The following is a 27,436-nucleotide window of genomic DNA, read 5'->3' on the forward strand; positions in this document are numbered from 1 at the left end:
AAAGGAGTGGCTCTTGTGTCATAAGAACAAAATAGTTTCTGCACCTCACAGAGCCTTTGAAATGTTCCAGAGACCTGGATTTTAATTTAATCTGGCCTTTGAGCAATCGTTCTTTTACTTTTGCAGCCTCTTCCTCTGTACTTAAGGCACAATGCATATTTTTCTCGTTTGTACTTTTTAATATGCTTACAATGCAGGTTGAGAGCTAGCACTGATCTAGTTTGTGCTCATAAATGGAATAAGGTAGATTGAAGTGGAAAATTTGAAAAAAAATGTCCTTGTCTTCTTGGTTGCCACCCAGCCTTTCCCAGGCTCTCACCACTGAAGCTTCCACTTTCTCACTTTTATGATGTGAAAGAGAAAATTCTTTTGAACCATTTCCTGTTTTCAGTAAAGTCATCATACCTAATTTATACAAATGAAAGTAAAGGTTTGGGAGGTGGGGTAAGACGAACAGTGACATTCAAAATTTACCTGCTGGTCTGGCAGTTTAGAAGCTAGTGGTAGCAGATTAGCCAAAATGATAAATTGGTTGAAAGTTAATACTGGAGTTTAGATTTCTGGTTTTGCAGTCCTTAAATGAATGCTGCTTACTCTATTGTTATAATGACAGCTCACTAAAGGTGCAGCCCCCATGTTGTATTGTATCGCAGCCCCCATAATGATACGCTTGTGAGGAAAGATGTGATGACACTTGTCATAGTTGGTGTGCTAAATTAATAAGTGACTATTGAGGCAAGTATTTCTCACCTCTCTGTTTCACAGTTCAAATCTAAGATGCCGTATAATTTTTTTTTTTCTTTTTTGGCTGCCCTGATGCATAGGAAATTTTGGGGCCAGGGATCAGACCCAAGCCTCATTTATGCCCTTCGCTGCAGCTGCAAAGCCTGATCCTTAACCTGCTGTGCGGGACTGGGGATTGAATCTGTGTTCCAGCCACCTATCCTGTTGTGCCACAGTGGGAACTCCGCCGTATAATCTTTTCATGCCATTTGTAGGACTATCCAATAAGGAAATTTCAGTGTCCCTTTTGTAAAGGCTTTATGGAAGCTGTTTAAATATAAAAGAAGCAGACAAGCAAAAATTGAGAAAAGTAGCAATCATAAGTAAATACTTACAACACCAATGTCTAAAATATTCATTTTTAGCCACTTTGTATTTTTCTCAATTCAACCTAAACGGTTGGTCCATAGACATGTTAGGGTGTTCCTGACATGTTATGTCCCCCCTACCATGATCCATTCATTGTGCTTCTTCATCTTAAATATCAGTTGTCACCATGGTAAACAGGTGTATGTGTCTCTCGGGCACAGTTCTCACATAAGCTGTGCCATTAGAGGTTGTCTTTTTGACCTTGTGATAAATAAATGCTGTTAATTCTCTGAATTGCACACTTAAGTTGTTTTTCAAAACGGATAGCCAGTGACTTTGGTGGGGGAGCTGTGTCACAGTTAATCCCTGGAATTATATTAAATGTCAGTATTATGCCCATTCCATTCCCCATGGTGACCTTTATCTGGAGTTCGTTCTCTTTTCATTTTTGGTTTTTTTTTTTTTTTTTTTTTTTGTGCAGACTTATTTCAGTTTTGCTTTTCTTGGACCTCCTCAGCTTTTCCAAGTACAAACATTGTCAAGAAATGAAAATTCAAGCAACCTCAAAATAGCCCTAAGCTTCTTTGCCCTCATCACCTGGGTCCTCATGATTGCAGCCGTGAGGCCCGCACATGAGGCGGCAACATCAGGGGTTGCAGGGTGTTGTGGATCTCAGAAGAACATTAAGTTTTCTATAATTCTTTGGCTTCATGTTATTTCGTAAAGGAAACATCATACCAAATGCCTACTCATGTGATTCTGCAAGGAGGGCTGAAACAAATGTAGAGATTGCCCATCATTAAAATCCAGTCCATGCTTTCACGTGCACAATTCAATCATAGTGAAGAAATGGAGTCTAGGACATGCTGGCCTTTCATTAAAAGGAAATATTGCTCTTCTTGTCCAACCAAGTAAAGCCAGGAGGTAGACAAATTATAGCAATAGACGTCATTCTTGATTATGCTTCGTGTTTTAACATTGTACTTGGGCTGAATCACTTACTTCTGGCAAAGCACTCTGAAGCACTGTGCTTTTGTAAGATTTAAGCCATGATTGTGTTCTTTGTAAAATAGTTGCCAGTTTCACATTTCCTCCATTACTTTTGACAGCTGTTGACTGTATGGTGCAGCTCTGCCCTTTGCTCAGTGTAATTAATGGTGAAAATGGAATGAACTGGGTTTATTTATAGGTGTTAAAAGAAGATTAGCAGTTCGAGTGGTTTCTGTGATGGAGATGACGTGGAGATGGTTGGAGGGAGAGATGCTCGTAATAAGCAGATTGGCAAAGAGAAGGGCTGAGAGGCCCTTTGCCTCTTGTGGGTTGATGCCGTGGGCTCATTGCAGTCACTGCGGTTGTGAGGGAACTTGTCTGTAACTTTGGATCAAGATTACATGTTTGATTATTACATTTATTTTAATTTAATTTTATTTATTTTAATTATATTATTTTATTTTTTTGCTTTTTAGGGCCAAACTTGAGGCACAAAGAAGTTCCCAGGCTAGGGGTTGAATCGGAGCTCCTGCTGCTAGCCTACACCACAGCCAGGCAGAATCTGAGCCACATCTGTGACCTACACCACAGCTCACAGCAATGCCGGATCCCCAACCCACTGATCGAGGCCAGGGATCGAACCCACATCCTCATGGATCCTAGTCGGGTTTGTTAACCACTGAGCCATGAAGGGAACCCCTGACTATTATGTTTAGAATGGATAAGCAATGAGGTCCTACTGTACAGCACAGGGAACTATATCCAATCGCTCGGGATAGGCAATGGAAGATAATATAAGAAAGGGAATGTGTGTATATATAGATATATACACATATGTGACTGGGACACTTTGCTGTATAGTAGATATTGGCACAACATTGTAAGTCAACTATACTTTAATAACAAATTAAAAAAAAAGTCTTTGCATCCTAAGAACAACAACAACAAAAAGATCACACATTTGAAGATTAGGGGCTGATACTTTTTGAATGTACATAGCTTCAACTTTAAATATTCTACTAGAGAAGATCTTTTCAGGAGGAAGACAAAATGTAAAAAGCCAGTGTTCAGTAAGGTGAAAGAATAAGCTGTATCCATTCTTAAGGGTAAGAAGGGAAAACTGAAGAAAAAAAGCAAAAAAAAAAAGAAACTTCAGGTTACCTCCAGCTTTTTAGTGTTCTTCCTTTCAAGGCTTAGTGCATAGTTCTATGTACATTGCCTCAAATTTTGTGAAATCTTTAAATTGAATGATACTTTTACACTTGGTAATGCATATACTTTTTTGTTGTTGTTGCACCATGGCATATGGAAGTTATAGGGTCAGGAATTGAACCTGTGCCATACCAGTGACCCAAGCCACTGCAGTGACAACACTGGGCACTTAACCCTCTGTGCTACAAGGGAACTCCATAAAGCATCTACTTTTTACACTTGATATTTTACACCTGACGATCATCACCAGTTCACAAATAAAAGTACAAGGGAACATAAGCACTGTTTTAATGTTTAGAAAGGGAAGTTCCCATTGTGGCTCAGTGGTTAACAAACCCGACTAGTATCCATGAGGAGGTGGGTTCGACCCCTGGCCTTGCTCAGAGGGTTAAGGATCTGGCATTGCCGTGAGCTGTGGTGTAGGTTGCAGGCACAGCTTGGATCCAGCGTTGCTGTGGCTGTGGCGCAGGCTGACAGCTACGGCTCCAATTTGACTCCTAGCCTGAGTACTTCCATATGCTGTGGGTGCGGTCTTAAACAGACAAAAGGAAAAAAAAAATTTAGAAAGGGCATCAAATATTCTCCTAGATTTTGCCAATATTTTCAAAAAGAAAACATTTTCGAATGAAGAGGCTTTTCACCTTTGGTTTTACTGATAGTCAACAGACATTTCTAGGTGAATCAAATGCTAAGGAAGGACTCCTTGTCATTAAGTCAAACTTCGGTTGTCTGAGGGGTAACGTTTTCTTAACTTGAAGTTTTAACCCTCTAAGTGCCATTCTATAATTTATTTTATATGCCATTCTGAAATAGATTATGTATTTTCTGTTTAAGTAGAAGGTACACAACAGATTTTGAAGAAAATTGTATTAATATCTCAGAATTATTTTGTTTTGAGGGCAAGTCCCAGATGCACGTGGTGGATTAAATATCTGCATTTATATAAAACACATTTTACGTGCCCAGTTTAGGCTTTTGCCTCCTTCCAGTACTGTTTCAGCTGGGGAAATGTCCTGTGCCTCCTTTCCAGGGCTTCTGCTTCCAGGTGTGTTCTTGACCCTCTAACCCTGTCATCCGTGTCGTCATCTAATTGTCACTGTTGGTTCTGCTCTGGAATTCACTATCCCTCTACCCCTGAGAACCTCTCCTTTGACTGCAGTACCCCATCTTGAAATGTAAATTGATTCAACATCTATGGAGTATAGTATGGAGGTTCCCTAAAAAACTAAAAATTGGAGTTTTCTTGTGATGCAGCGGATTAAGGGTGTGGTGTCACTGCAGTGGCTTGGGTTGCTGCTGTGGTGCAGGTTCAATCTCTGGCCCAAGAATTTCCATGTGGCGTAGGCACAGCAAAAAAACAAACAAAAACAAACAAACAAACAAACAAAAGAACTAAAAGTAGAACTACGTATGACCCACATTCCACTCTTGAGCCTATATCCAGAAAAGATGGAAATTCTAATTTGAAAAGATACATGCACCCCAGTGTTCATAGCAGCACTATTTGCAATAGCTAAGATATGGAAGCAACCTGAATGTCCAATGACAGATTAATTGATAAAGATGTGGCACATATATACAATGGAGCAACCTGGATGGACTAGAGATTATCGTACTATGTGAAGCAAGTCAGGCAAAGACAAATATCATATGATAACATATGTGGAATCTAAAAAAGAAAAACTGATATAAACTTATTTGCAAAACGAAAAAATACACACAGACATAGAAAACAAACTTATGGTTACCAAAGGGGAATGGAAAGAGGGCTAAATTAGGAGTTTGGAATTAGCAGATACAAATTAATATGTATAAAACAGACAACAAGTTCCTACTGTATAGCACAGGAAACTGTATTCATATCTTAGAATAAACTGTAATGGAAAAGAATCTGAAAAAGAAAAATCATAATATGTCTCTCTGAATCACTTTGCTGTACATCAGAAACTAGCACAACATTGTAAATCAACAATATTTCACTAAAAAATGTATACTCCATTCTGAAACCAAAGCAAGAAAAAAAAAAAAAAGAACCCCCCCCCCATTTTTTCCAGGCTACTCCTGACTCTCCCTCTCTTTCCTTCACTGTCAGATGCCTTGGGAGAACAGCCATCTAGTCATTTCCTTAATTTCCTCCTGTCCAATCTACTTCCCAGAGAGGAGGAGCATTTGGCATCTTGCCTCCATCCCCCTATCCTGAAATGCTCTCTGGAAAGTCATCATGATTTCACTGCCAGTTTCTAAGCCTTCATAGAATGCTATTTATTCTCTTTGGAGCATTTCATCTTTCTGAAAACACTCCTCACCCTTTACTTCTCTGTCTTGACTGGCTTGCAACTGCTTCCTCTGTGTCCTTAGCTGGCTCTTCTTTGACTACTTGGCTTTTAATTGTTTGAGCTCTGCAGAGTTCTGATCTGGTCACATGATTGTCCTTCACTTTTTTGGACAAACTTAGCCATTTATATGCTGAATACTCCCAAATAATTTTACTTTCACTGGATTGCCTTTGGGAGGCCAAAGACAAAATAGTCTGTTGACTCCACCAGCCAAAGAATCATCGCTCATTGATCACTTCAAAATGTCCTTCTACACAATCATTCCCCTTTGAAAAGTCTCTTGTTCAACAAGCAGCCGTGTGTTCAAATATTGTCTATATGTTAGATATCACAGTAGCTAAGACTTGTGTCACTGGGTATTGCTCAGATACTTCAGTTTAATAGGGTTCCCTTTTCTCCACAGCCTCGCCAGCGTTGATAGTTTATAGACTTTTTGATGATGGGCATTCTGGCTGGTGTAAGGTGGTACCTCATAGTGGTTTTGATTTGCACTTCTCTACTAATGAGTGATGTTGAACATCTTCTCATGTGTTTTTGGCCATCTGTATGTCTTCTTTGGAGAATTGTCTGCATAGATCTTCTGCCCATTTTTTGATGGGGTTGTTTGTTTTTTTGGTATTGAGCTGCAGAAGGTGTTTATAAATCTTGGAGATTAATCCCTTGTCAATCACTTCATTTGCAAATATTTTCTCCCATTCCATGGGTTGTCTTTTCATTTTGTTTAGGATTTCCTTGGCTGTGCAGAATCTTTTAAGTTTAATTAAATCCCATTTTTTTATTTTTGTTTTTATCATCATGACTCTAGGAAGTGGATCTGAGAAGATATTGCTGTGGTTCATGTCGGAGAGTGTTTGGTCCATGTTTTCCTCTAAGAGTTTTATGGTATCTGGTCTTATATCTAGGTCTTTAATCCATTTGGAGTTTATTTTTGTGTATGGTGTTAGGAAGTGTTCTAATTTCATTCTTTTCCATGTGGCTGTCCAGTTTTCCCAGCACCAATTTTTGAAGGGGCTGTCTTTTCTCCATTGTATATTCTTGCCTTCTTTGTCATAGATTAGTTGCCTGTAGGTGCATGGGTTTAATTCTGGGCTTTCTGTCCTGTTCCACTGATCTCTATTTCTGTCTTTGTGCCAGTACCATGTGGTTTTGATGATTGTAACTTTGTAGTATATTCTGAAGTCTGGGAGCCTGAATCCTCCAGCTCCATTTTTCTTTCTCAGGATGGCTTTGGCTCTTCTGGGTCTTTTGTGCTTCCAAGCAAACTTTAAAATATTTTGCTCGAGTTCTGTGAAAAATGTCCTTGGTAAATTGATAGGGATTGCATTGAATCTGTAGATAGCCTTGGGTAGTACAGTCATTTTGATAATATTGATTCTTCCAATCCAAGAGCATTGTATGTCTTTGCATCTGTTTGTGTCATCTTTGATTTCTTTCATCAGCATCTTATAGTTTTCAGAATACAGGTCTTTTGTATTTTTAGGTAGGTTTATTCCTAAGTATTTTATTCTTTGTGATGTGATGGTAAACAGGATTGCTTCCCTAATTTCTTTCCTGATCTTTTGTTGTTAGTATATAGAAATGCCATTGATTTCTGTGTGTTAATTTTGTATCCTGCAACTTTGCCAAATTCATGGATGAGCTATAACAGTTTTCTGGTAGATTCTTTAGGATTCTCTAAGTATAGTATCATGTCATCTGCAAACAGTGGTAGTTTTACTTCTTCCTTTCCAATTTGGATTCCCTTTATTTCTTTTTCTTTTCTGATTGCCATGGCTAGGACTTCAAAAACTATGTTGAATAGTAGTGGCAAGAGTAGACATCCTTGTCTTGTTCCTGATCTCAGCAGGAATTCTTTCAACTTTTCACCATTGAGAATGATGTTAGCTCTGGGTTTGTCATATATCCCTTTTATTATGTTGAGGTAGGTTCCCTCTATGCCCACTTTCTGAAGGTTTTTTATCAGAAATGGGTGTTGGATTTTGTCAAAGGCTTTTTCTTCATCTCTTGAGAGGATGGTTTTTATTCTTCAGTTTGTTAATGTGGTGTATCACACTGATTGATTTGTGGATATTGAAGAACCCTTGCATCCCTGGGATAAATCCCACTTGACCCTGATGTACAGTTCTTTTAATGTATTGTTGGATTTGGTTTGCTAGTATTTTGTTGAGGATTTTTGCATCGATGTTCATCAGTGAAATTGGCCTATAATTTTCTTTTTTTGTGTGTGGTACCTTTGCCTGATTTTGGTATCAGTGTGATGATGGCCTCATAGAATGAGTTTGGGAGTGTTCCTTTCTTTGCAATTTTTTGGAATTGTTTCAGAAGGATAGGTGTTAGCTCTTCTCTAAATGTTTGATAGAATTCACCTTTGAAGCCATCTGGTCCTGGACTTTTGTTTGTTGGAAGTTGTTTTTTTTTAAATTTTTTTTATTGTTGTTTCCCCAATACAATTTTTTCTACTGTACAGCATGGTGACCCAGTTACACATATGTGTACACATTCTTTTTTCTCCCATTATCATGCTCCATCATAAGTGACTAGACATAGTTCTCAGTGGTGCACAACAGGATCTCATTGCTAATCCATTCCAAAAGCAATAGTTTGCATCTATTAACCCCAAGCTCCCAATCTGTCCCACTCCCCCCACCCCAGCAACCACACATCTATTCTCCAAGTCCATGATTTTCTTTTCTGTGGAATGGTTCATATATTTGTGCCATATATTAGATTCCAGATATAAGTGATAACATATGATATTTGTCTTTCTCTTTCTGACTTACTTCACTCAGGATGAGAGTCTCTAGTTCCATCCATGTTGCTTCAAATGGCACTATTTTGTTCTTTTTTATGGCTGAGTCGTATTCCATTGTGTATCTAATCCAATCCCCTGTTGATGGACATTTGGGTTGTTTCCCTGTCTTGGCTATTGTGGATCATGTTGCAATGAACATGCAGATGCATGTGTCTTTTTTAAGGAAAGTTTAAAGTACCATGAGATATCACCTCACACCAGTCAGAATGGCCATCATTAGTAAGTCCACAAATAACAAATGCTGGAGGGGGAGTGGAAAAAAAGGAACCCTCCTGCAGTGTTGGTGGGAATGTAAGCTGGTACAGCCACTATGGAGAACAGTATGGAGGAACCTTAGAAAACTATACATAGAACTACCATATGACTTAGCAACCCCACTCTTGGGCATATATCTGGACAAAACTTTCCTTGTTGGAAGTTTTTTAATCACATTTTCAATTTCAGTACTTGTGATTGGTCCATTCATCTTTTCTATTTTGTCTTATTTTAGTCTTGGAAGATTGTACTTTTCTTTTCTTTTCTTTTTCTTTTTCTTGTCTTTTCTAGGGCCTCTCCCACAGCATATGGAGGTTCCCAGGCTAGGAGACTAATTGGAGCTGTAGCCACCAGCCTACACCACAGCCACAGCAACGTGGGATCTGAGCCACGTCTACAACGTACACCACAGCTCACGGCAATGCCAGATCCTCAACCTGCTGAGCAAGGCTAGGGCTCAAACCCACAACCTCATGGTTCCTAGTTGGATTCGTTAACCACTGAGCCACGAAGGGAACTCCAGATTGTACTTTTCTAAGAATTTGTCCATTTCTTCTGGGTTTTCCGTTTTATTGGCATAGAGTTGCATGTACTAGTCTCTTATGATCCTTTGTATTTCTGTGATGTCCATTGTAACATCTGCTTTTACATTCCTTTTACATTTCTATTTTTATTGCTTTGAGTCCTCTCTTTTTCTTGATAAGCCTGGGTAAAGGTTTATCAATTTTGTTGATCTTTTCAAAGAACCAGCTGTTAGTTTCATTGATCTTTTTTGTGGTTTTCTTTGTTTCTATTTCATTTATTTCTGCTCTGATCTTTATGATTTCTCTCCTTCTGCCAACTTTAGGTCTTGTATGTTCACTCTAGCTGCTTTAGATATAAAGTTAAGTTGTTTATTTGAACTTTTTCTTGTTTCCTAAGGTAGGCTTGTATTGCTGTAAACTTCCCTCTGAGAATTGCTTTTGCTGCATCCCATAGATTTTGGAGTGTTTTATCTTTGCTGTCATTTGCTTCTAGGTATTTTTTAATTTCCTCTTTGATTTCTTCAGTGATCTGTTGGTTGTTTAGTAGCATGTTGTTTAGTCTTCATGTGTTTGTGTTTTTTGCAGTTTTTTTCTCGTTGTTGATTTCCAGTCGTGTAGGGTTGTGGTCAGAAAAGATGCATGATATGATTTCAATTTTCTTAAAGTTACCGAGGTTGGATTTGTAGCCCAGAATGTGATCTATCCTAGAGAATGTTACATGTGCACTTGAGAATAATGCGTATTCTGTTGCTTTTGGATGGAATGTCCTATAAATATCTGTTAAGTCCATCTGGTCTAATGCTTCCTTCAGGGCCTGTGTTTCCTTGTTGATTTTCTGTCTGGATGATCTGTTCATTGCTGTAAGTGAGGTGTTAAGGTCCCCCACTATTACTGTGTTATTGTCAATTTCTCCTTTTAAGGTTGTTAGCAGTTGCCTTGTATATTGAGGTGATCCTATGTTGGGTGCATATATATTTCAATTGTTATATCTTCTTCTTGAATTGATCCTTTGACCATTATATAATGTCCTTCTTTGTCTCTTCTTTATTTTAAGGTCTATTTTGTTTGATATGAGTTTTGTTACTCCAGCTTTCTTTTGATTCCCATTTGCATGGAATATTTTCTTCCATCCTCTCACTTGCAATTTGTATGTGTCCCTAGAACTGAAGACAGCATATATATGGATCTTGTTTTTGTATCCATTCAGCCAGTCCATGTCTTTTGATTGGGGCATTTAGTCCATTTACATTTAAGGTAATTATTGATATATATGTTCTTATTGTCATTTTATTAACTGTTTTGGATTTGTTTTTATTGCTCTTTTTTCGTCCCTTCTCTTATTCTCTCCTCTTCTGGTTTGATGACTATCTTTAGTGTTGTTTTTGAATTGATTTTGCTTATTTGCGTGTGTATCAATTGCAGATTTTTGGTTTGCAGTTACTCTGAAGTTTTGAAATTGGAGTCTGTATATATACAAGATTGTTTTAAGTTGTTGATCTCTTAATTGCAAGTGTATCTCCAGTCCTGCATTTGTACCCTCCTCTTCTCACAATTTCTGATTTTGGTAGCAGATTTGCGTATGGATGATTTCATACCTTTGCTGTATATATGCCTTTACTGGTGAGACTAGTCGTTTGTGGAATTTTTTTTTTTTTTTTGTCTTTTTGTCTTTTTGTCTCTTCTAGGACCGCACCCATAGCATATGGAGGTTCCCAGGTTAGGGGTCCAAATGGAGCTTTAGCCACCGGCCTATGCCAGAGCCACAGCAATGCCAGATCCGAGCCACATCTGTGACCTACACCACAGCTCATGGCAACATCCAATCCTTAACCCACTGAGAGAGGCCAGGGATTGAACCCACAATCTCGTGGTTCCTAGTTGGATTTAGTAACCACTGAGCCATGATGGGAACTCCTCATTTGTGGCATTTTTGTTTCTAGTTTTGCCCTTTTCTTTTCTGCCTAGAGAAGTTCCTTTAGTACTTGTTGTAAAGCTGGTTTAGTGTTGCTGAATTCTCTTAGTTTTTGCTTATCTGTAAAGCTTTTGATTTCACCTTCAAATCTGAATGAGAGCCTTGCTGGGTAAAGTAATCTTGTTTGGAGGTTTTTTCCTTTCATCACTTTAAGTATATCATGCCACTCCCTTGTTGCCTGAAGATTCTTCTGAAAAATCTGCTGATAACCTTATTGGAGTTCACTTGTATGTTATTTGTTTCTTTTCCCTAGCTGCTTTCAAAATTTTCTCTTTGTCTTTAATTTTGGGCGGTTTGATTAATATGTGTCTCAGAGTGTTCCTTCTTGGGTTTATTTTATATGGTACTCGTTGTGCTTTCTGGATTTGAGTGAGTGGTTCCTTTCCCATGTTAAGGAAGTTCTCAGCTATTATCTCTTCAAATATTTTTTCTGTCCCTTTCTCTCTCTCTTCTCTTTCTGGTACCCCTGTAATATAGATGTTGGTGCATTTAACATTGTCCCAGAGTTCTCTGAGACTGTCTTCATTTTGTTTCAATCTTTTTTCTCTTTTCTGTTCTGCATCCATGATTTCCACCAGTCTGTCCTCCACCTCACTTATTTGTTCTTCTGCCTCCTATATTCTACTGTTGGTTGCGTGTAATGAATTTTTTTATTTGTTATTGTATTTTGCATCTCTGCTTGCTTAAGTTTTAAATCTTGTATTTCTTTGCTCAATGTTTGCTATAAATTATCAGTCTTTGCCTCCAGTTTATTTCCAATGTCTTGCATCATCTTTGGCATCAGCAGTCTAAAGTCATTTTCCTGGAGGCTGATAATCTCCAGATCACTTAGCTGATTTTCTGGGGTTTTTTTCTTTCTCCCTTATCTGCATTATAGTTCTCTGCCTTTTCATTTTTATATGTTTTTGGTGTGGTCTCCTTTTTGCAGACTATAGAGCTGTAGCCTCTCTTACTTCTGGTGTCTGCCCCCCTTGTGGCTGAAGTTGGTATGGGGGCTTGCTGTAAGCTTCCAGAAGGGAGGGACTGGTGCCTGCCCACTTGTAGGTGGAGCTGATTCTTATACCTTTGGTGGGTGTGGCTTTGTCTCTGGGTGAGATTAGAGGCAGCTGTGTGCCTGGGGGGCCTTTAGGCAGCCTGTTTACTGATGGGTGGGGCTGTGATCCCACCTGGATTATTTTTTGGCCTGGGGCTTCTCATTGCTGATGGGTGGGGCCAGATTTTCCCCAGCGGCCACCTCTAGAGGATCACACTGATGTATATTCCCAAGACCTTTGCCTCCAAGGTCCTTCCCCCACAACAAGCCACAGTCATCTGCTGTTCTCCAGGAGATCCTCCTCAGGTTGGAACCAGATTCCTGTGGAGACTCGGCTTTGCCCTGGGACCCAGTGCACATGAAAGCCCATGTGCACCTTCCAAGAATGGGGTCTCTGTTGCCCCCAGTCCTGTGGAGCTCCCAAGCACAAGCCCCACTGGCCCTCAGTGCCAGGGGCTCTTCCTTCCAATTGCAAATGCCCAGCTGTGGGGACCTGAGTGGGGCTCAGAGCTCTCACTCCTGTAGGTGAGGCTCTGCGATACAGTTACTTTCCAGTCTGTGGGCTTCCCACCCAGCGGGTATGGGGTTGCTTATATCATATAATCGCCCCTCCTACTATCTTGATGTGGCCTCCTCTTTGTCATCTGGAGTATGATATCTTTTTGAAAATTTCCAATCCTTTTGGTTGAAGGTTTTTCAGCATTTAGTTGTAATTTTGTTGTTTTTATGAAAGAAGGTGAGCTCCAGTCCTTCTATTCTGCCATCTTAATCCCATCCTCAGGGAGATCCTTTTTAAGTCCTCTCCTGCTCCTCTGCCTACAAGTAGATGGGAATATTCTTCTTCCAGCATGGTGTCTGCTCTCTGTGGTCACTCTCGGGCTTGCTCCTCCTTGTCTCTGGGGCTGGCAGCACTTCCCTGCTCACCCTCCCTGTCTGGCAGCTGTGCACTCAGGGCTGTTCAGCAGGGCTAGGGTGCCAAGGTGGCTCCTGGGCTCATTGAGGTGGTGCCACGTGCTCTGTGCTTTCCCTCAAACTCACCAGAAGCTCTGGGTGGTGGTGGCCTGGCCAGGTGAGCCAGGCCGGGCAGAAGGGGCTGCAGCCACGGTGGCTGTGGTATGACTGGGAGGCTGGGCTGGGGGCAGGGGGTGCATGCAGGCTGAGAGCCAGGACTTCGGAGTGACTCTTTAAACGACTGTTCCATTGTTGCTGCTTGGTTACACCTGTTGTACATGCTTCCATTTTCTGTAGTGCAGTGTATGTATCATGGTTCAACCTCTTCTTCACTGTTCTCTGTAAAGGGAGGCACTCTGTTTTCTCCTTGCCTTTGGAACCAAGAGGAGTATTCACCAGAGGCAAATAGAATACTTGTAACATTGGAAAGTTACAGTCACAAGGACAGTTTCTGGGGCCATTTGTAGTCACCATTTCTATTAACTTGTCAAAGCAATAAGAATATCGCTATCTTCTCTTCTCTTCTTTTCTCTTCTCTTCTCTCTGTGTGTGCCTCTGTCTCTTTCTCTTTCTTTCTCTGTCTCCCTGCTCCTGAGTCCTGACCAGTTCTTAGCTGGGAGCCCCAAATAGGAGATACTCTATGAAGGGATGGAGGGGAATACCAACTCCCATGTTCATTCCACCAAAACCTACATGGACATGGAAATTCCTGACACTCTCTCTCAGTTAAACTCTCACGGCCCTCGTATCTCACAAGGACACTGCTGGGAAGCTGTCAGTTGGAGAAGGCTCTTCTTTTCCCAGATCAGGAGAGTGCATAATAAACAGGACCAGGACGGCTAAGCTCTAGACACTTTGACTTGGGGATGGACATGAGTCAGGACCATGGGCTGTGGGATTGAAAACCTTGCACTGGAAACAAATAGAAGCACAGTGATTTTTTTTTTCTAAGTTTTTAAGGGCTGCATCCACTGTCTGGGCCCACTTTGCCCTCTCAGCTACTTCTTCTCCATCTAGAGATCCCTCTTGCTCCTTAGTCCAGTCACACATACTTCTGTCGTGGCCCATATTTCAATGGCAGAGTCCTCCTGCCTGTCTCAAAGCAGCTGCATCAGTTATTTGGCATGTCTAGAATACTGAGAGAAAAGAGGGAGGAAACTAACACCTTGAAAACTAACACCTCTACTCTTGATCCTTTGCATAAATACACACGCACCCACAGAGGTGTATACTTGGTGGTTGTCCGACTGACAATATTCAGTCCACTTGTCATTTTGACCTTTTAATTGTTATTCCCAATATCCTTTTGCTAGGGAGATACCATCTCCTGTATTATTAGAAAATCTTTTAATTCATTTTTTTAGTGATCCATTAATCCATCCGGTTACCCAAATATTCATTTACCCATCCATCCATTCACTCCTTAAACATGTACTGAGGGGCTGTGTTGTACCATTGCTGCCAGATAGAGGGAACTCAAAATCTGAAAATAAATGTTTCCCTTCATTTTACTATCTCTTTTGTTTGCCACAATTCTGAATCAATTCTAATTAACTATCCAGAGTAGAGACGTGATTGAACAGATGCTTGTATATAAAATGATATTCCCAAGTCATAGAGGTAACTGTAAATGATCTAAAATAACTTCTATCATCCAATTTTACTGAAGGAAAAGGAGTCTGGTTGAAAAATCACCATCTGGGTAAGTGTCCTGAAATGCCTGCACTTTGGGTAGGTTGGTATTTTTCAGAGTGTGAAAGGACACCTGCTTCAGAATCACTAGGGGGTGCTGTGAAGATGCAGGTGCATGGGTCTCCGATGTGTTCAGTCAGAATTGCTGGGTGGAGGGCCTAAGAATATGCATTTTCACTAAGCAGCCCCAGCTATTTTTATGCCCTAGAGCTGGAGAACCACTGGAATGGGTGCAATGCCTGTGTTCTTAATCTGAGCTAAGCTTGTCTTACGGTTGCAAATTTCTGCTCAGGGAGGCAGAAAAGCCTAGTGGTTAAAAGTGTGAGGAGTTCCCCTTGTGGCACAGTGGATATGAATCTGACTAGGAACCAGGAGGTTATGGGTTAGATCCCTGGCTTCGATCAGTGGGTTAAGGATCTGGCGTTGCCATGAGCTGTGATGTAGGTCACCGACTCGGCTTGGATCCTGCATTGCTGTGACTCTGGCCTAGGCTGGTGGCTAAAACTCCGATTTGACCCCTAGCCTGGGAAACTTATTATGCCACGGGTGTGGCCCTAAAAAGGACAAAAAGACAAAAAAAGAAGAAAAGTGTAGAATCTGGGGAGTTCCCGTTGTGGTGCAGCAGAAATGAATATATCCATGAGGACTCGAGTTCAATCCCTGGCCTTGCTCAGTGGGTTAAGGATCCGGTATGGCCTTGAACTATGGTGTAGATTACAGACATGGCTTGGATCCCACGTTGCTGTAGCTGTGGCATAGGCCAGCAGCTGTAGCTCCGATTCAACCCTAGCCTGGAAATTTCCATATGCCTCCGGTGTGGCCCTAAAAAGCAGGGGAAAAAAAAAATGTGGGGAGTCTGGAGCCAGACTGCCTGGCTTCAAATCCCAGTTCTACCTCTAACTACTGTATGATATTGGGCAACTTGTGTAAAGTCATTATGCCTCAGTTTCCCCATCTATACCATGAGATGATAATAGTACTTACCTCATAAAGTTGTATGAATATAGAAACAATTAAAAACAGTAAACATGCAATAAATGTTGGCTGTTATTGCAGTCCTGTTTTTCTGTGGTGGCCTCTGTGGTTTATCCAAAGCACCATGATTGCTGTTCTACAGTAAAATCTTCCCCAGCCACCCTCATTCGCTCCTGAGCACACAAACACAGATACGCTTGGTACCGCGAATGGCGTACCATGACCTGCCTTCAAAGAGCACAGCTGTAGGTCACGGTCATGTTGACAGTAACTCCTGCCTCTTTGAAAGCAAAATATCTAAGATTGAAGGAATATCACTGCCTTAATGTCACGAGCCTTAATTTTTTAAATAGATGTTTAAGCCTCAAATTTGGAGACTCCTAAGTGTTTCAAACCAGAATCGTGGCTTTGTTTTAAGTTGACACAGTGAGATAGGGTCCTTCTGTGTGCACGAAATTATGCAGCAATTATGATGGAATCCCATCCAGAATTCTACTGGTTTCCATGGCAACCTGAATTCAAAATAGGCTCTCAGAAGCCTCCTCAGAGTAAGAAAAAGCAAGTTTCACTCCTCCTATGGTTATGGAATATATAGTTTATGCAAAGCACTTTCTAAATGGAACTTTTGTCTTTTTACTTATCTTGCCATTAATAATTTTAATGTTGTTGTAGTACTACATTCCTGAGGTTTTTTTTCTGTATCATCTCTGAATGAGAATCACAAGCCTCCTTAAACTGCTCATTTTGCTATGAATAGCTAATGTTTCACTTTGTTGCTCATAACAGATGCACTATGTATTTTTGACTTTTCTGACTAATACTCTAGTAATTAGTACCAGGGAGAGCAACTGTTCAAGGATTCCTAGGTTAGCAAGTCAACTTATTTTTAGTGGCAGCTTAAAGACAAAGCAGTTGAGTAAATGCCCACTTTTTGTAAAAGATGAATTTTAGCACACATCTGTCTGAAACAATTCCAGAATCAGAGCTTGTGAACACAAAGAGCCAGTCTTTTGCAGATCCTAACTGGATTTGGTTTCAGTAAGTTTAGTGGTGAAGATGGGCTATGACACCAGTTCATTTCTCACTTGGGCTTCCTGCCTGTTGTGGGTTTGCTGTAGCTCCTCTCACTGCTGTCTGTGCTCTGGGACCTGGGTTGATGGAACAGCTCTTATCCAGACCATTGCTAGTCCAGCGGAAGAATGAACAGAGATCATGGTGAAGCGATTACTGACTCTTAGAGTTTCTGTCCAGAAGTGACACACATTTCTGCTCACAATTCACTGTCCATAGCAAATCTCATGTCTGGGCCTGAATCCACAGGTTGGGGATGTATAATCCCCCCTGCAGAGCAGTTAATAGGACATGCCCTGTGGTAATAAGGTCAACCACAGAAGGGACATCAGAGTTTGCAGATGATAGATTCTTTATAAGGGTGTTGGCGGTGGGAAGTCATGGTAAAATTGCAGTACTTTTGAGCTTGGTAAAATGGTCCATGAGGATTTTGTGGCTAACGAAAACCCTGTAGGCATTGGCACTAAAACCAGGTCTCTTAGCACCAAGTCTGGCCTTCTTTTCTTTCCAGAATTAGGAGACTTGGTCTCACGGTTTTGACAAATGAGCTCTTTGTACAAGATGGCAGAGTTTTCAGCCTTGGGTTAAAGTGTATTCTCTTCCATTTGGTTTGTCCTTTTGAGTACCGTTACTTTGGATAATTAAACATTTAAATTTCTGATAGTGGAACCCAGTGACTGCAGAAATGTTTTTATAATTGGTTCTTTGAGGCACAGGACCTCCAAGAAATGAAAATGGCCAACAAGACATTTTTCCACTGGTAGTTTTTCTATATTAATTTGAGATTATGATTCGTTTTTTGTTTTTGGTTGTGCCTGCACCATGTGGAAGTTCTTGGGCCAGGGATCAAACCTGCCGCACAGCAATGACAACACCAGATCCTTAACTGTTGGCCACCAGGGAACTCCTGGAATTATGACACTTTAGATTGTACCCAAGCCATCAGAAAGAAGAAACCTCTAGAAAGAAAGCTGCCCTGGGCCAGAAAGGACATTTTTTTGTTTCTCGTTGGTACGCCTAAGCCACTGAACAACAAGGGACACTGTATGAATCGTGGGGGTGGGGTGGAGAGGCATGACTAATTGTACATGAATGTATGCCTGAACCATTTTGTCCCTGTGATATTGCCCCAGGAGAAAACGTAACCGGTCTCCCATGGGCCGGCCTGTTTCTGTGGGTACATCAACTGCGATTGATGTGATCGATGCTCCAGGGTCACTATCCACGTGGAGGAGTCCATGGTGCACCCACATCCCATTGTCTTGCAGGGCAGCATCAGTGTTTTCCTAACCAGTCGGGGAAGGCCTGACTTGCCTGGCCAGTGAACTTAGCTATAGCACCAATGGGGAGACAAGCAGAAGAGACTCCCTGGTCCAGGCAACTAGAAACATTCCACCACCTGACGTGAAGCCTGGAAATCCACTAAAGATATACTGTGAAGATTCCATTCTTCCGAAGGAAAGAACAAGCTTGTCTCCTAATGAGTCACAGGAGGGTGAGCCTTCTTACTGCCAATTTACTGAGGCCTTGTGATTATAACCTGCCGTCTCCCACAGTCTGGCTGATTCCTTGGTAATGGTTGTGTGAAGCGGTTCCAAGAGGACTTCTTCCTATACTGGGGGCAGGGTCTGTGCACAGGGCATACTTTTGTGAGGAGCCTGGTGCTGATTTGACTTCCTGCAGGTGCCCCCTTCAGGGCCTCTCTGCTCTGTGAATCTGCAGGGATCCCATCACGGTGGCTCCCAGTGAGTGCTAATGGCCCCACCAAACCTGAAGACCCTTCTTGGATGCTCATACTCTGTGACCTAGTATTTTCTCTCACTAGCATTGCTGGGTACCTGCTGCCTGATAACATTTAATATTCACAGTAATGTCCCACTTTCAAGTGCTAGCAAAGACTTCAATATGTCTGGTGTGCATTAGACATATTTTATAGTTTGAGCTCTTGAAAATTTGTGAGCCTTGTGTGACCTGTGCATAGTCTTTTTTCTTTGCCTTTTTTTTTTTTTTTTTTTTTTTGTCTTTTTGCCATTTCTTGGGCAGCTCCTGCGGCATATGGAGGTTCCCAGGCTAGGGGTCGAATCGGAGCTGTAGCTGCCAGCCTACGCCAGAGCCACAGCAACGCAGGATCCGAGCTGCGTCTGTGACCTACACCACAGCTCACGGCAACGCCGGAACCTTGACCCACTGAGCAAGGGTAGGGACCGAACCCGCAACCTCATGGTTCCTAGTCGGATTCGTTAACCACTGCGCCACGACGGGAACTCCTTTCTTTGCTTTTTAGGGCTGCACCCGTGGCATATGGAAGTTCCCAGGCTAGGGGTCTAATTGGAGCTGTAGCAGCCAGCCTACATCACAGCCACAGCAGCTCAGGATCCAAAGTGCATCTGCGACCTACACCACAGCTCACAGCAACGCCAGATCTTTAACCCACTGAGTGAGGCCAGGGTCAAACCTGCATCCTCATGGACATTAGTCAAGTTCGTTAGAACAGGAACTCCCTGTGTATATTCTATTTAAGTAGGCTACATGGCAAAACTCTGCATTTGGATAGCTGACTCTTGAGTTTCTGGGTTAGAAAGGAGCTTGAAGTTTATCAAGAATTCTAGATCACTGTTCCTCCATATCATGAGTGGCCTCTCAACTGTGGGGGTGGAAACCTCACTGCCTCAGGAGGCAGGGACCTTACTGGAATAATTCTTCTGTGTTCTTCACTGTATCAGAGCTGACTCTAGTCCTGCCCTTCCTTAGCTGCAGTCCTGCTTCCTGTGACTGCCCAGAGTTTCAGTCCCTTTTCCAGCATGGAGGCCCTGGAAATATGTGGGGGAACAGTCACGTCTCCTTGCATCGTCTTGTCTTGGGACCAAGTTTAGTCTCTTACCGTTTCTCAGAGGAAATGGGTTTTGTTTCCTCTCCCTCTGGTTGCTGTCCTTGGGCTGTGTTCCCTTGAGCCCTTGGCCCCACCTTTTCGGTTCCAGGCTTGGACTAGAGGCGGGACTCTAGCTGTGGCTGGGCCAGCACTGTCCTGGCCTGGCAGAGTGGTCCCAATGGAAGGGGCACGAGGTTGGCCCTCAGATACACCTGGGCTCAGAATGTGGTTCTGCCACTTGCTAGCTGTGTGACACATGTGTCATTTTCTGATCTTTGAGTCTCAAATTTATTCATCTTGAGGAAAAAAAATGGAGACAGCAATTTCCTCATCCAGGCGGTATTGTGAGGAATAAAGGGATGACATGCTTGTGTGTGGGGTATAAGCTATTGTCAGGAAATGTTCATTTTCCTGTTGTTCAGGGTATTACATATTCATTCATGATTATGTTATATCCACTTTTTGGTAGCCATGTCGCTCCTGTGCCACCTTGAGCTTGAAGTGATCTGAGGTCCCCAAATCTTCCTCCTGCACTTTGATAAACCAGTCTCTCCTGTCCTGTTGGAAATGTGTAACAAGTATCCCCTGGAAATTATAATGGCACCTGCCTTGTAGAGTTGGTCTGTAGGGTGAATGAAACAAGATCATATATGTAGAGCACATAGCACAATATCTAAAATATAGTGAAAAGCTGTTGATGATCAAGTCTTCCACCTTGACTCAGCAGTGGCCAAATGGCTGTTCTAAGTAAAATTAAGTCATTCACAAATTTGGAGTTCCCTTCGTGGCACAGCAGAAATGAATCTGACTAGGAACCATGAGGTTGTGGGTTCGATCCCTGGCCTCGCTCAGTGGATTAAGGATCTGATGTTGCCGTGAGCTGTGGTGTAGGTCGCAGATGCGGCTCAGATCCTGCGTTGCTGTGGCTGTGGCATAGGCTGGCACTGTAGCTCCAATTAGACCCCTAGCATGGGAATCTCCATATGCTGAAGGAGCAGCCTGAAAAAAAAAAGCAGAAAAACCCAAAATACAAAAAAAAAAAAAAAAAAAAATTCTTCAAATGTTGGTATCAAATTGTTTTGAAACTGAAAAACACAGTGTATACAGTCTGAGTAAAGCAATTTCCAGGAAAAACATCCCCATGGAATAATTTAAATCTATAAAATAAAATAAGGCAAAACCTTTTTTTAATCAAAGCCACAAATTATTTCCTGAATTGGTCTGCCCAAAATCCAACACAAAATTGATATAAAATAAGTTTGGGGAATTTCTGTTGTGGTGCAGTGGAAATGAATCAGACTAGCAACCATGTGGTTGCAGGTTCAATCCCCGGCCTCACACAGGAGTCTGGTATTGCCGTGAGCTGTGGTGTAGGTTGCAGCACTGCTTGGATCCTGCGTTGCTATACTTGTGGCATAGGCCGGCAGCTGTAGCTCCCATTTGACCCCTGGCTTGGGAATCTCCATATGCCTCAAATGTGGCCCTAAAAAGCAAAAAAAAAAAAAAGTTTGATTGAACTCTCTGCTCTATTAGCTTAGTAGAGAGCCTGAAGAACAGATTAACAAAGCAATTTTCTAAACCAAAATGTATCTAAACATCTAAAACTTTTTAACATCATCCTTAATGTCCTATCAAAGATCTATGACTAGGCGAGTGTGTATCTTTGAATTCATTTTATAGTTCTAGTTCATGTGTGTGAAAGTGTCCACTCCAGATAAATCCATTACTTATCTTCAACATTGAAAAAATACAGGGAAAAGAAGAAATGCGAGTGGTAATCTTTATTATTACGTATTATACTAATTGTTTTAGTACAGATTGATTTGAATGGTGCTTACTTCTCTAAGGTCAATATTTTGATAGAAAAAAAATGTGACAGAGCTAATGAAGAAGATTGAGGAGCTAATACAGAAAGCAATCATTCCACTTAGAAGAAACTTGAAGTTCCCAGTGGCTTAGCAAATTGAGGATCAAGCGTTGTCACTGCTGTGGTGCAGGTTTGATCCCTGGCCCTGGGAAAAAAGTAAAGATAAGGAGCTAATGTAAAGGGTTTGCAGCAGTGCCTCAACTTGATTGCCTGTCGGTAAAACTTAGCTCCCTGTGGCTCCCTTGACTCGACATCAATACTGTCTTCTAAGAATTGATATTATTTATTTGCTTATATTTTTTGTTTGTTTGTTTATGGCTCTGTCCAGAGCATGTGAGAGTTCCTAGGCCAGGGGTCAAACCTGTGCCACAGCAACGACCTAGGCCACAGCAGTGGCAATGCTGGATCCTTAACCCATTGAGCCACCAAAGAACTCCAGAATTGATGTAATTTAAATCTTAATCTCAAGAAAGTACATTTCAAGCCAGGAAAGGCAGATAAGATGGTGCTGGAATAGTTCTTAGAGTGTCCTGCGTCCTTTCCCCCAGGTTCTGATGCCCTTTTAGCAGGTGGCTCCCCTCAGGCAGAAAGCTGAGTGGCCTATTAGGTGGCAGAGACCTGCCAAGGCCCAGCAGAGGGAAGCTGGACTTGTTCCGATTCAGGGACAGCCAGCTGCAGACCATCTTTCCTTAGGGTCACTTTGATTATACGAGGTTCTAGAGGTACCAACCTATTCCTTAGCGAGAAATTAAAGACCCAAGTTTACTTCCTCACTTCTGCCACTAATTGTCATTTCGACATTCTGCCTATTCTCTGCTTCTCTCTTTAAAATAAAGTTTTTATGTTAGAGGAGTTTTAAGATTTACAAAAAAATCGTGAAGGTAGGGCAGAGAGTTCCTGTATTCTCCTGTTTTTGACATCTTCGATTGGTGTGGTACATTTGTCACAATTAATGAGCCAGTATTCAAACACTGTTAGGAACTAAAGTTCATCTGCTATTCAGATTTCTTATTTTTTGCCTACTGCCCTCTTTCTGTCCCAGGATCCCATCCAGGACACCACATGCCATTTAGTCATGTCACTTTAGGCTCCTCTTGGCTACAACAGTTCTCTCTGCCTCATTTTTTCAACCTGCTTTGAGCTACTTTTCAAGAGATGCTTTTTCACATTTTTGATAAGTGTCTGATGGTGGGTGTTAACAAGGCTGTAAATTTTCTTTATTAATCCTTCAATCAGCAAACATTTATAGAGCACCTATGAGATGAGGTAACAGAACCTATCTACAGAATGAAGGTCAGTTGTCTTTCCCCATTTGCTCAAGCCTTAATGTGCATGGAGACCCCCTGGAGATCTTGTTAAAATGCAGATTCTGGCTCACTCATGCTGGGGCAGGGGCTCACAGTCTGCTTTTTTTTTCTTTTCTTTTTTTTTTTTTGGCCACACCCGTGACACCTGGAAGTTCTCAGGACAGGGATCAAATACAAGCCACAGTTACAACCTACACCACAGGTGTGGCAATGCCGGATCCTTAACTTACTGTGCTGGGCTGGGGATCAAACTTGCACTGCCACAGAGACAACGCCAGATCCTTAACCTGATGCACCATAGCAGGAACTCTGAGAGTCTGCATTTTTAACAAGTTCCCAGGTGAGCCCACACTTTGGGGATGAAGACCACAAGTGTGTGCAGAGCTCTGTGTTAGGTGCTAGTGGGATCTAGGAGGCTGGGATGGAGCGTGAGGGAAAGATACATAAATTGTCTATGACCATTTCTGCCATCAAGAAGTTGGTCTCCACTAAGGAGCTTCATGGGACAAATTATACTCCTTTTGTGTTGTAATAGATGCACATACTTAAAAAGATTAAGAAGTGCTATTCTTTCAGAATTAAATTTGGCTAACAAAGAGTTAGCTGTTGGAGTTTCTGTGGTGGCTCAGTGGGTTAAGAACCTAACTAGTATCCATGAGGATGTGGGTTTGATCCCTGGCCTCAGTGGGTTGAGGATCTGGTGTTGCCATGAGTTGTGGTATAGGTCGAAGACTCGGCTTGGATCCTGTGTTGCGATGACTGTGATGTAGGCTGACACTGCTGCTCTGATTTGACCCCTAGCCTGGGAACTCCCATAGGCCACAAGTGTGGCCCTAAAAATAGAAAAAAAAAAAACAAAAAACAACAAGAAAAAAAGAGTGAGCTGTGTTTATACATAGTATATAAAGCTAGAGTACTTTCATTATTAATTATGTAGAGAAATTTTTGTATTAAACTAGTAGTAGAAGTCTGGCCTTAGAAGAGGAGGAATAAATAGGGTGAAAGAAATGTACATATATTTAAAAAAATGAAGTTTGTGATACTGTTAGAAACAAAAAGACTGAGCAAAACAAAGGAGTAAAAAATAAAGTGCTAAATGGAGATTAAGACAATAGATGGCAGGCATTTCACACCACTAAGATGGCTATTGTTTAAAAAAGGAGAAAATAGAAGTGTTGGAGAGGATGTGAAGTTGTAAGCTTTGTACATTGTTAGTGGGAGTGTACATTGTTAGTGCATCTTCAGTGGAAAATGATATAGTGGGTCCTCAAAATTTAAATATGGGAGTTCTCACTGTGATTCAGCAGGTTACAAACCCAGCTCGCATCCATGAGGATGCTGGTTCCGTCCCTGGCCTCACTCAGTAGGCTGAGGATCTGGCATTGCCATGAACTGTGGTATGGGTCCAGATGCAGCTCAGATCCTGAGTTGGTGTGGCTGTGGTGTAGATTGGGAGCCGTAGCTCCAATTTGACCCCTATTCTGGGAAATTGCACATGCCACAGGTGCAGCCTTAAAAAGCAAAAAAAAAAAAAAAATTAAACAGAATTATCATAGATTCCAGCAGTTCCACTTCTGGGTATGTACCCAAAAGAATCAAAAGCAAGGACTTGAACAGATAGACACACACCCATATTCATTATAGCATTGTTCACAATTCACATTGAAGTTATTTGCAAAAGTTGAAACCAACTCAAGTGTCCATCAATAGACGAATGGATAAACAAAATGTGTTATATACATACAATGGAATACTACTCAGCCTTATGAATGCTGACACCTGCTATAACCTAGAGAACATTAGGCTAAGGGAAGTAAGCCATCACAAATGGACAGTTACTGTATCATTTCATCTACATGAAGGACCTAGAGCTGTAAAATTCAGAGACAAAGTAGAATGATGATTTCCAGGGCCTAGGGGGAAGAGGGAATGAGGAGTTAGTGTTTACTGGGTTCAGAGATTCAGTTTCAGAAGATGAAGAAGTTCTGGAGATGGATGGTAATAATGGTTGCACAACAGTGTGAATGTAATTAATGCCACTGAACCACAGACTTAAAAAATGGTTAAAATGATAAATTTTATGCCTATTTTACCATAATGTAAAAAAGAGATTTTAAAAAGACATGCACAGAAAGGACAATAGGCGGGTGAGAAGGATAAAATGATAACAGTAAAGCCATATTTATGGGCCTCGTGTGACATGCCAGACACAAAATGCTTGTTAACTCTTTTAGCCTCTAACAACGATCCCATGAAGCTTATTAGCCCAATTTATTGATAAGAAAACCAAGAAAGGTAGAAGATTACAAACGCTTTATTTGTCAGGAAGAAGTGTCTAAGGTGTCAGTAGAATTTAAGGTGGGCCTTGGAGGAGAGACTGGTTTTCATTGGAAAGAGGTTGGAAGGCATTCTAGACAGACAGTGGGAACTGGCTGAGACTGGATGGCAACAGCTGTTCAGCTGGCATGAAGAGTTCATATGAATAAAGCATGACTATGAGGGCAGGTAATGAAGAGCCTTCAATTCCAGAACAAGAGAGATGGACTTTATCTTTTAGTGTCTAAATAATTAATATCAAACTCAAGTGTTTTCAGAACTAGCAGGCAACATAAGTGGGAGAAGTGGCTTAGTGCAAGGCAACAGGGAGTGGTGTGGACTGTGGCAAACTGAATAGAGCACACACCGCCTAAGACAGTCAAGTCTCACACATAAACACAGAGTGGTGTGGGCCCCTGTTGGGTTTTAGGCAGGTGTTAGATAATACTGAATTTCTCATGGTGAGGTCCCCCATCCCTGAAGGTATTCAGAGTGATGTTGAGGGTGTATAAGACCACGTGATATGTGACCCACGTCTTCCTGGCTGTGTCAAGAGTACTAGGAAACAGTGGGTAAAAATTAATGCAGTTTCACTAAGTACTTAAAAAATATTATTTTTATTGTATGACAAAGACAAACGGAGTGGAATACTAATGTAGATAAGCAATTATTAGCATCAATTATTGTGTTACAAATATTAAAAACACATTCTAAAATTAAAATAATGCAGAGCTAATACTAATTGAACACTCACCGTGTGTCAGGCATTATTCTGAGCACTTTGCATATATCATCTCCTTCCACCCTCATCCCAGCCCACTTGCTCAGCACAGATATGACTCCGTACCCGTATGACCTCTGTTTACAGATGAGGCGAAGGAGGTGCAGAGCGGGGAAGTCACTGGCCCCAAGTGACTGTGGCAGAAATGTAGGACATGATGGCCACCGCTGCAGCGCATGTACTTAACTCTGAGTTTCCTGAAAGCCACATTTCCTTTTCTCATGGAACCATAATCTGAGCGTAATATCACTAGGGGCCACTAGATGTCACTACCCAGTGGTCCCTAAGAAAGAGCAAGGGAACCCTGTGCCTCCACTTTGAAGAAAACAGAAAACAAACAAAAAACCACAGGAGCACTGGTATTTATGGGCTTCCTGTTGGAGAATGCAGGCTGACCTGGTTGCCACAGTACCTGTCTCTCCTTCCTTCCCACCCCTAGTCCAGCCCAGCTGGCTGGTGCTGTCAGACCCCTATTCTGCCTTATAATTGTAGGAAAACGGAAGGGACTCTATCATTTCATATGTCAGTTCCCTGACCTCCAGCTCTGCTGCAGGCAAGGGAGCGGGATTGCTGAGGGAGGTTTTGGTGATTGTTGCTGGTGTGTGTGTGTGTGTGTGTGTGTGTGAGAGAGAGAGAGAGAGAGAGAGAGAGAGAGAGAGAGGCAGGGAGGGAGGGGAGAGAAGGAGACAGTGACAGTCTCAGTTGTGATTTTTGCAGTTTTGAATAACCTGGGACACATTCTTACAAACTGGACTAGAGCTTCCAACTAACACCTTCTCCAGCACAGCGCCTGCCCGGGGCAGAGGTGTGACAGAATTCTGCTGTTATTTTGCACAGACGGGCAGGAGTGAGGCTCATGCACAGGACAGCAGTGAATGAGAGGCTCTGGGAAGGGAATAGGAGCAGGCCTCTAAGGGGCAGTGGGTGATGGAGGATTTTAGAGGAATATGCCAGGGGCTCATTGGGAGGGACAGAGCAAGGGGCACTGTCCCTCCTTACAGGGTACCCAACCACCACTGATTAAGGATATAGTGATGGAACATGTTCTGCTACAAGTACATATGGAGATATGCCAAGAATGAGCAAATCAGAGGTTTTAAAAAAAATCCTTCTTCCTGGATCCCAGCGTCCTCCAACTAATTGCAAAATATTCCCTCTGTACTGTAAACTTCTCGAGACTTCTGTATTTATATCTAAATACAGTCAATAGATGGATGAATTACATTTTTGTCCCAGTTCACTTGAGCAAGAAAATGAAGAGAGGATTTTCTAAAACATGGCACACATACAAAAGTAGAGCAGATAGGGGGAAAAAAAAACGCTAGAAAAAGTTTTTACCAAAATGTCTCTTTTCTTTTGGGTCAGAATATAACAGACACAT

This window comes from Sus scrofa, chromosome 15, assembly GCF_000003025.6.
Source record: "Sus scrofa isolate TJ Tabasco breed Duroc chromosome 15, Sscrofa11.1, whole genome shotgun sequence".
Taxonomy (NCBI): domain Eukaryota; kingdom Metazoa; phylum Chordata; class Mammalia; order Artiodactyla; family Suidae; genus Sus; species Sus scrofa.